Source organism: Vombatus ursinus, unplaced genomic scaffold (assembly GCF_900497805.2).
Source record: "Vombatus ursinus unplaced genomic scaffold, bare-nosed wombat genome assembly UNPS02009205.1, whole genome shotgun sequence".
NCBI classification, from domain to species: Eukaryota; Metazoa; Chordata; class Mammalia; order Diprotodontia; family Vombatidae; genus Vombatus; species Vombatus ursinus.
Genome location: NW_020948983.1, coordinates 18,151,994 through 18,161,090, shown reverse-complemented (window position 1 = coordinate 18,161,090; position 9,097 = coordinate 18,151,994).

The window sequence follows — 9,097 nt, the reverse complement described above, 5'->3', positions numbered from 1 at the left end:
GCCACCTAGCTGCCCCTGTAAATTCTGTTTGGCATGACCTCTTCTTAATGAAGAAGGGATCTCTTTGTGGTCATCACTTCCTTTTAGATGTTTACTAACCTCTTAATAACACCTTTTAGAATTTTGCCAGGATAAGAATTCAAGATCTCTGTCTTAGGGTTTGTAGACTGCATTCTCTCTTTTCCTTTGATAGAATATTGGGATATTTGCCAAGCCCATAGTATTTCATTCATTCTCTATGATCTTTCAAATATTACTGACCATGGCTCAGAAATCACATCTGCCAGCTCTTTCAGGAGGAGCCTAGGGTGCAGTTCCTCTGGACTTCATGACTTGAACTCCCTTGGGTAGCTAGGCACTATGTCTCTTAACTAACCTTGGGTATCAACTCCCTATTAGCCATTTTTGTTCTATTTTTCCAGTTCAGAGGTCATTCTTCTTGGCGTAGAAAGCCCATGTAAAATAAGTGTCAAGCAGCTCAGCCTTCTACTTGTCAGCATTTTTGTATGCTGAGCCAAAGTCCTATTACCTCTTTAATGATCTTCCTTTTTTGAATTTTCTTTTTTTCTTTTATTTTTAATTTATAGAATAAAACAAGCATTTCCATAACATGATATAACAAAAAAAGATGATTATACATGAAGCTGCAAATCTGCTATGCACAACTTGCTATTCCTTTCAGATATCCAACAAAATTACCATGTAATTTTTTTTCTTCTCTCCCAAGCCCTGCCCTAGAGATGGCTACCATTAGACACAAATAGATATGTGTATATGTGTGTATAATGTATGTATGTACATATACACACACATATATGTACATATCTATACACATACACACACATATATACACACACATATATATATAATTATTCTATACATACTTCCTTATATTTTCTTTTTTTTTAATGTGCACAAATAGTTTTAATACAAGGCAATATGTAATAAATGCAAGAGAGAATTATAAAGTATCATGACTGACCTGAGATGACAGAACTCACTTACAGGTAGAAAGACAGAGAGGAAGAAGTGGGATTTGAAACTGGTGGTCAAATTTGGCCATAAAGGAAGTGACATTTGACCTAGTAGCACCATAGAAGAATTAACATTTGATCTGGTGGAATCATGGAGGAATTTCCATTTGATTTGAACAATGAATATATGAAATATTTCTACTGATAAAATGAGGTAAAGGACCTTTTGGGATTAGGGAAGGTCATAAGAAAAGGGAAAGCACTGGAAGGGTTCATGGAGTATAGCTGAGACTACATAAAGGAAAAGAGTTTGACCTTAGGCAGTAAAAGCTCCTCAGTCCAGAAAAGAGAATAACTAGACGGGGCACGATCCAAATCTACAACATATGAATGGTATGAATAACAACACCAACTAATACCAAATCTTAGAAACTTTAAGATAGTAGGTTGCTTTCAAAACTAGAAAACTAGGTTTTAGGACTACAAGAAGTATTATTTTATATACTCGATGTTAGATTGTTGTTGCTCATACTTCATTTTCTTTTTTTTTAAATTTATTTATTTTTAGTTTTCAACTTTCATTTCCACAAGATTTTGAGTTCCAAATTTTCTTCCTATCTGGTCCCTCCCCCCACTCTAAGATGATGTGCATTCTGAATACCCCTTCTACTAATTTGCCCTCCCTTCTATCTCCCCCCTCCCTGCTCCTTCTCTTATTCCCTTCCCCTTCTATTTCTTCTATTTTCCTGTAGGGCAGGATAGATTTCTATACCCCATTGCCTGTATATCTTATTTCCCAGTTGCCTGTGAAAACAATTTTAACATTTGTTTTTAAAACTTTGGGTTCTAAATTTTCTCCCTTCCTCCCTCCCCACCCACTCTGTGTAATCATGCAAAACACTTGAATTTTCTTTAAAACAAATACATACATCTTCTTTTTGTTGCTCCAGGTCCTATTCTTATAGAATTGCGCCATGCTTTTATATTTCTCCTCCACTATATATTTCCATTTTCTATGTCTTTTTAAAATCTAAATTGGTTGGAGAGCTCATTGTGCACCCACATCAGTCTCCTAATAGAAATTGCTTGGTTTTGTGTCTTCAAAATGTTGTTCTTGGGAGCTTTCCATCTTTTCCATGAAATTTTCCATGGAAAATCCATGATTTTCCCCATAAAACTTTTAGTCCATGGGATCCTTCCTCTATTTTCTGACAACCTTTGAAATCTACTCTTTTAGATCTTCCTTATTAGTGAGAATCATCTTCGGGAAATTATATTCTGGGTATGATCTATTCCACAAGCTCCTTTCTATTTCCTTTTTCTGTCAAGGTGGTCTATGATAGACTCCTATGACAGTATCATGTCCATTTCTGCCTCTGTTGATTTTCACTCAAACGCTTTCTACCATGCTTCTCCTCTCTGGTTCTTTGATTTCTTTAGAAATGTATCTTCTTACTATGCAATACTATACTGTATTGGAGACATAGATGGTGCAGTGTATAGGTTCTGGGCCTATAGTCAAGAAGATCTAAGTTCAAATCTGGCCTCAGACACCTACCAGCTGTGTGATCCTGGGCAGGTAACTTAACCTTTATTTACCTAAGTTTTTTCATTTGTAAAATGGGAGTAATAATAGCACCTACCTTACAGGGTTGTTTTAAGCATTGAAAGAGATAATACTTATAAAGCGCTTAGGCGAGTGCCTGGTACATAGTGGGTGCTATGTAAATGCTTATTCCCATTCCTCTTCTCATCCTTTTTGCCAGTTTCTTTTAGATAAAGTATAACCCTCCAGAGCCATATTCCAGTGACAGCTCTTATGCCACCCAGTCTACCTAAAGCTACCTAAAGCACTTAGCACAATGCCTGGCACATAATTGCAATATAAATGTTAGCTATCATCATCATCAACCAATCAATCATAACCTGCGAAGTCAAATTTACTTTCTTGGCATGAGTTCATCCTGTTTACTGTCCATAGTTTGTATCTTCGCATAGATATTTGAAGTAATGTTTTGTTTTGTCTTTTTTTTTTTTTTTAAATCGACTACCTTCTCAGTTTTGGTCTCCTGTAAATGTCTGGATTTCCACCACTCCTTTTCCTACATTGTAGCTACAGTGGCATCTACAGTAGCTTGGGAGCTGACATACAGAAACAGTTTTCTCCCTCCCCCTTCTCCTTTGGTTGGCTTTAAGCCCTTTGGATTAGATTTCTAAAGGCTACAAGAAGAAACATTCTTACCAGTCCATGGTAGAGGTATTCTCTACTTAGCCAGAGGCCTGTCACTCCTAAATTTTAGGCCATGGTCCAGAGATCCAAATCCTGTTCTCCAACACCATCTGAACCAGCTGTTGTTGACTTCTGAAATCTGTCTTTCTCTTCTGAATCCCTTGCCCTTTGATAGACACCAATGATGGATCCGCCACTGTGTCAACCCCTAAAGTCTTGGGTTTCTTTTTTTTCCTTCAATTTATTTATTTTGGTTTATCAACAATCACTTCCATAAGCTCTTGAGTTTTAAATTTTTCCCCCTCCCTCCCCACCTTCCTCCCCAAGCCGGCATGCAATCTGATATAGACTATACATATACATTTCTATTAAACATATTTTCACATTAGTCATGTCGTAAGGAAGAAAGAGGAAACAAAACACAACAGAAGAAAAAATAGCAAATAGTATGCTTCGATCTGCATTCAAACTCCATAGTTCTTTCTTTGGATGTGGATAGCATTTTCCATCATGAGGCCTTTGGAGTTGTCTTAGATTCTTGTATTGCTGAGAAGGGTTAAGTCTATCAATATTAGTCATTGTAGAATGTGGCTATTACTGTGTACAATGTTCTCCTGGTTCTGCTCACTTCACTTAGCATCAGTCCATACAAGTCTTTCCAGGTTTTTCTGAAGTCAGCCTGTTCATCATTTCTTATAGCACAATAGTTTTCCATTACAGGATCTTGGGTTTCTTGCCCAGGACTCCATAACCTAGCAATATTTCTGAGGTTCCTTCCTGAAGGATCATTCATGTCCACATGAATCACTGGAAATAGGATTTGTTGTTTGGTTGTTTCAGTCGTGTCTGACTCTTCATGATCCTATTGGAGGTTTTCTTGAGAAAGGTACTGAAGTGGTTTGCCATTTTCTTTTCTAGCTTATTTTACAGACAAGGAAACTGAGTCAAACAGAGTTAAGTGACTTTCCCAGGTCACAGAGCTAGTAAATGTCTGAGGCCGGATTTGAACTCGGGAAGAGTTTTCTTGATTCCAAGCCCAGTGCTCTGTCCACTTTGACATCCAGCTGCCCTGGTAGAAGTTATCTGACAATTCACCAACCTACACAAGCCTTCTTCTTTTGACCCAGACTGAACAATTAATCTCTTACCTTACAGTTTCCATGGAGGGATCCACGATGTTGTTCCTTGGAGAATAAGCAACAGCATCCCTTCCCCTTCAGAACACAGAGAGTGCCCTCTTTTTCAGAGAGGAGGCCTATATCTGTTTCTTAGCTCTGAGTGTTCAGTGATTCCTCCCCCTCCATTTCATTTCTGTGTGACATTCTTCCACTCCGGATTCTTCCTTTGTCTCCTCAGGTTCCTCATTGAAGGCCTTCTTCTCTACCACCACTTATCTCCCCACACCCACACCCCATCCCACCCTACACTCTGCCTTTGTATTTATTTATGGCAATCGGGGTTAAGTGACTTGTCCAGGGTCACACAGCTAGTGTCTGAGACTAGATTTGAACTCAGGTCCTCCTGACTTCAGGGTCCGTGCTCTATCTACTGCGCCACCCAGCTGCCCAGAAGTCTAGTAATCTTTCAAGTACACTATGCTGTCTCTCAAATCTTTATGGGGAGAGAAGGTGGATAATCAATTGGTCCTGATGCTTAAATCCAGAGCTAAGATTCACAGGATAATGGATTTAGAGCCTTTCCTTTGAAACTACCTACCACCAATTTATACTGTAGGGATCTTGTTTGTACATAGTTTGCATGTTGTCTCCCCCATTAGATGGTAAGCTCCTGGAAGGCAGCAGCTGTCTTTTTGCCTTTTTTGTATCCCCAGCACTTGGCCCAGTGCCTGGCACTTAGTAGGCACTTAATAAATGCTAGACTACTGACCGACTAGAAGAAACATCAGAGGCCATCTAGGCCAACCTCTTCATTTTCATTTGGGCTAAGTGATTTGTCCAAGGTCAAGTAAGCATGAGGTCCTCTGACTTCCTTTTTTTTTTTCCCCCATGTTACAATTGTGATTGAGTTTTTATTTACTGGGATGAATTATCATTGACAAGCATTACCTGAGCGTCCACTGCATATAAGGAGACCACATTATTATATACGTACCAGAGCTGTGAGGGAAACCTAATCCTTGCCCTTCAGGTCAAAGGACATATACATACAGAGATGTACAAGCTGTGCTCAGTGCTAAGGATAGTTATGGACAGAATTCACAGAAGCAGCAGTTGGAACATCAGTCAGTCAATGAGGAGGGGTGACTTTGTACAATTTGGCACTGATGCTTGGCCTCCTGATATAGCTATTCTTCCTCAAGATGGCGCTATAGAAGATGAAAAAGAAAGGCTTTTTGGGTTCTGGAAGAGTCAGGATTCAAGTTGCCTTCTGAACTTCCCACAATGCCCCAGAAACCTCTTTATCATGAAAGATCCCTTCAAGCCTGTAATTCACTTGTTGGAGGTACTCTCTGCCCCTGTGGTCCCTTCCTCTGATTGAATAGTTCCTCCTAGAATCTCCATTTAAGACCAGCCATCCCTTTCTTTCTCACCCAGCTTCAAACTGGACCTCTCTTCCCTTTCCTCCCCCTACCCCTTGGCCCTTTTCAGCTTCCTTCCAGGCCTGCTCTTCCTCCATTAGAAAGTAAACCCCTTGAGGTCAAGGAGTATGACCCATAAGAGGAGTTGGTCAATCTACTTATATAGGTCATGTGGAAGGGTTGTTGTCGTTGTTTGTCTTTCATTCTTGAAGAGGACCATGACATCAGGGGGGTAATGCCATGACATGCAAGTGAATTAAATTTAAATGAGGGAGGGCTGTGCAAAGTCATCAGCCTCACTTTCTCCTCTGGAGCCATCTGGGTCAAGTGGCCAGCTATAGATCAGAACAACTGGAGATGGCCCTGGATGCAGTGGGAGACCTTGGTGTTTTTAAGCTAAGGTCTTGCCCAGGTCTTAGTTTGACTGAGGTAACATCCATTCAGTGATTAGGCTAGGTAAGAAAGGGGGCAAAGAATGGCTTCTTTTACCTAGTCAAAAAAAAAAAATCAGTCTGGGAGGGGAAGACCCTCAGGGTTTCGTGTAAAAGGGTATGGATTAATCTACTCTCCTAGGGCATCATCACTATTCCAGTAACTTTAGAGACCACCAGTCTCTGGTCACCACTGGTCACCACTCTCCAATGGGTATAGTTTCTGCCTCTTCTTTGAAGAGCAAGGGAGGACAAGGACTATTTTAAAAACTTTTGTATTTGTATCTCCAGGGCTTAGCACTTTGCTGGTCACAAAAGCAAATGTTTAATAAATGCTTTTTAAAAAATTCATTAATTCTAGATAGGACTCCAACTAGAATTTTTGGTATTAATTATATGCAAGGCAATGTTCTTGGTGCTGGGAGATACCAAACCAAGAAAAAAAAAAAAACAAAATCACCCCCTCCCCTCAAAACAAAACAAATAAAAAATTCTGCCCCCCTAAAGTTTCCTGTCAATTGGAGGATATGATTTTATAAATAGATAAATTTATATACTATAACTTGAAAAAAGAAAAGAACCCTAACTCTTAGGAAGATCAGAAGAGGCTTGTCAGAGAGGGGTGGAAATTAAAGGAAAAGCTTCACATAAGAGATAGCATTTGAGCTGAACCTTGAATGGAATGAGCTGAACCTTGAATGGAACCAAGGATCCTAAGAGATTGCAGGGAGGAAGAAGTACATTATAATCATGGGGACAACCCATGCCAAAGTTCAGAGTTGGGTGGAGGAGGGGAGGAGAGCAAAATTCTGGGAATAGCAAGGAGGGCCAGATTGGCTGGCTGATGGGAAGCAATATGAAATAATCCTGGAAAGGTAAACTTGAGCCAGATTATGGAGGTATTCAAATGCCAACCTGAAGAATTTTGTATTTTATTTTAGAGTCAATAGGGAACCACTAAAGGTTCTTGAGGGCAATGATACAGACTTTTTCTTTTTGGAAGATTACAGTTGTATAGAGGATGAGTTAGGGAGAGAAGAGACTGGAAGACAGGAGTCTGATTAGGAAAGTGTTACAATAGCTCCAATGAACTCCACTTAAGGAGAAAGCTCAGCTCAGGCACCTCCTCATTTCTCACCTGGCTACAGTACTCTGAAACTTCTCTGACTGACTTCTCCACTATGCCCCCACTTCAATACCTTCTCCTCCCTACCTTCTATTCAACTTCCTTTTGTGTGTTGTATTAGATTGTAAACTCCTTTAGATTGTCAGCTCCTTGAGGGCAGAACTGTCTTTTTTCATACTTGTATCTCCAGGGTTTAGCACAATGCTTAGCACATAGTAGGCAGTTAATAAATGTTTGTTGACTTGATATTTTGCAATAGTCCAGGCAAGAGGTGATAAGTGCAGGAACCAGTGTTGGTGGCCATGTAAGTAGAGAGAAGGGGATAATAAAACTGGCAAGATTTGGCAATTGACTTGGTATGGAGGGAGGTGAGGGGAAGAGAATAAGCATTTATATAGTGTCTACTTTGTACTAGGATCATTCGAGCCTCAGGAGTAGCTATTATTATTAGCTTCATTTTACATTTGAGGAAACTAGGCAAACAGAGGTTAGGTGACTTGACCAGGGTCACACAGCTATTAGGTGTCTGAGTGACACTGTAAACCAGTCTGAACAAAAGGATGGTAGTGATTTATGTCTACAGAAACAGAGGAGTACGCAGAAGGGATTCATTGAGGGAGGAAGATAATGGGTTCTGTTTTGAGCTTTTTGAGTTTGACATGCAGTTGGAGATGTCTAACAGGTAGTGATGTGGGACTGAAGTTCAGGAGACAGATTTAATCTAGATATGTAGACTGTTTAACTCATGAAAGCAGTTGAAGTCACGAAGAAAGGCTGTCAAAAAAGAGGAGAAAGGGCCACAAGGACAGAGTTTCGGGAGACAACCATGGTTAAGGGGCAGGGCATGGAGGAAGATCCAGCCAAGCAGATTAAGGATTGATCAGACAGATAAAGGTGAGAACAAGGAGAGAGTAGTGTCATAAAAACTGGAGGAGAGAGTATTCGGGAGAAGATTATAGTCAAATGTTGCAGAGGGGTCAAGAAGGATGACAACCAAAGGAAAGGATATTGGATTTTGCAAGAGATTATTAGTTACTTCAGAAAGAGCAGTTTCAGATGTGATCAGATTGGAAGCCAGATTGAATAAGGCTGAGAAATGAGTGGAAAGAAAGAAAGTGAAGCCATGAATTTAGATGACTTTTTCTAGGAGTTCAACTGTGGAAGGAAGAAGAGATATAGGATAAGAGTTTGAAGTGACTATAGGACCAACGGAAGGTTTTATTTTAAAGATGGTGGAGATCTGGCATTTTTGTAGGCAGCATGGAAGAAGGAAAGGGTATGATTGAAAGAATAACCTCCAGGAAGAGAACAGAAGGATTGAAATCAAGGGCATAAGAGAAAGGTTTGACCTTGGCATGAAACGTCCTCTCCAGGACCTACAACAAAGGAAGAAAGAATGAAGTTTGGTGTCAGGGGGTTTTGGAGTATAGAACAGGGGAAAAGACAATGCTCATGAGGGATGGCCTTTTCTTAGTTAAGTGGGAGACTAAGTCTGTTATGATGGAGAAGGGGTTGTTATAGAAGACTTAGGGAGAGAATAAAAGGTTTGGCACCTCAGTTGTGACTTCCTGTAGCACAGTTCAGTGGAATGAGATTAGAAGTTCAGAAAGCAGGGGGCAGCTAGGTGGTACAGTGAATAGAACACTGGCTCTGGAGTCAGGAGGACCTGAGTTCAAATTTGGCCTCAGACACTTAACACTTACTAGCTGTGTGACTCTGGGCAAGTCACTTAACCCCAATTGCCTCACAAAGAAGAAGAAGAAGAAGAAGAAGAAGAAGAAGAAGAAGAAGAAGAAG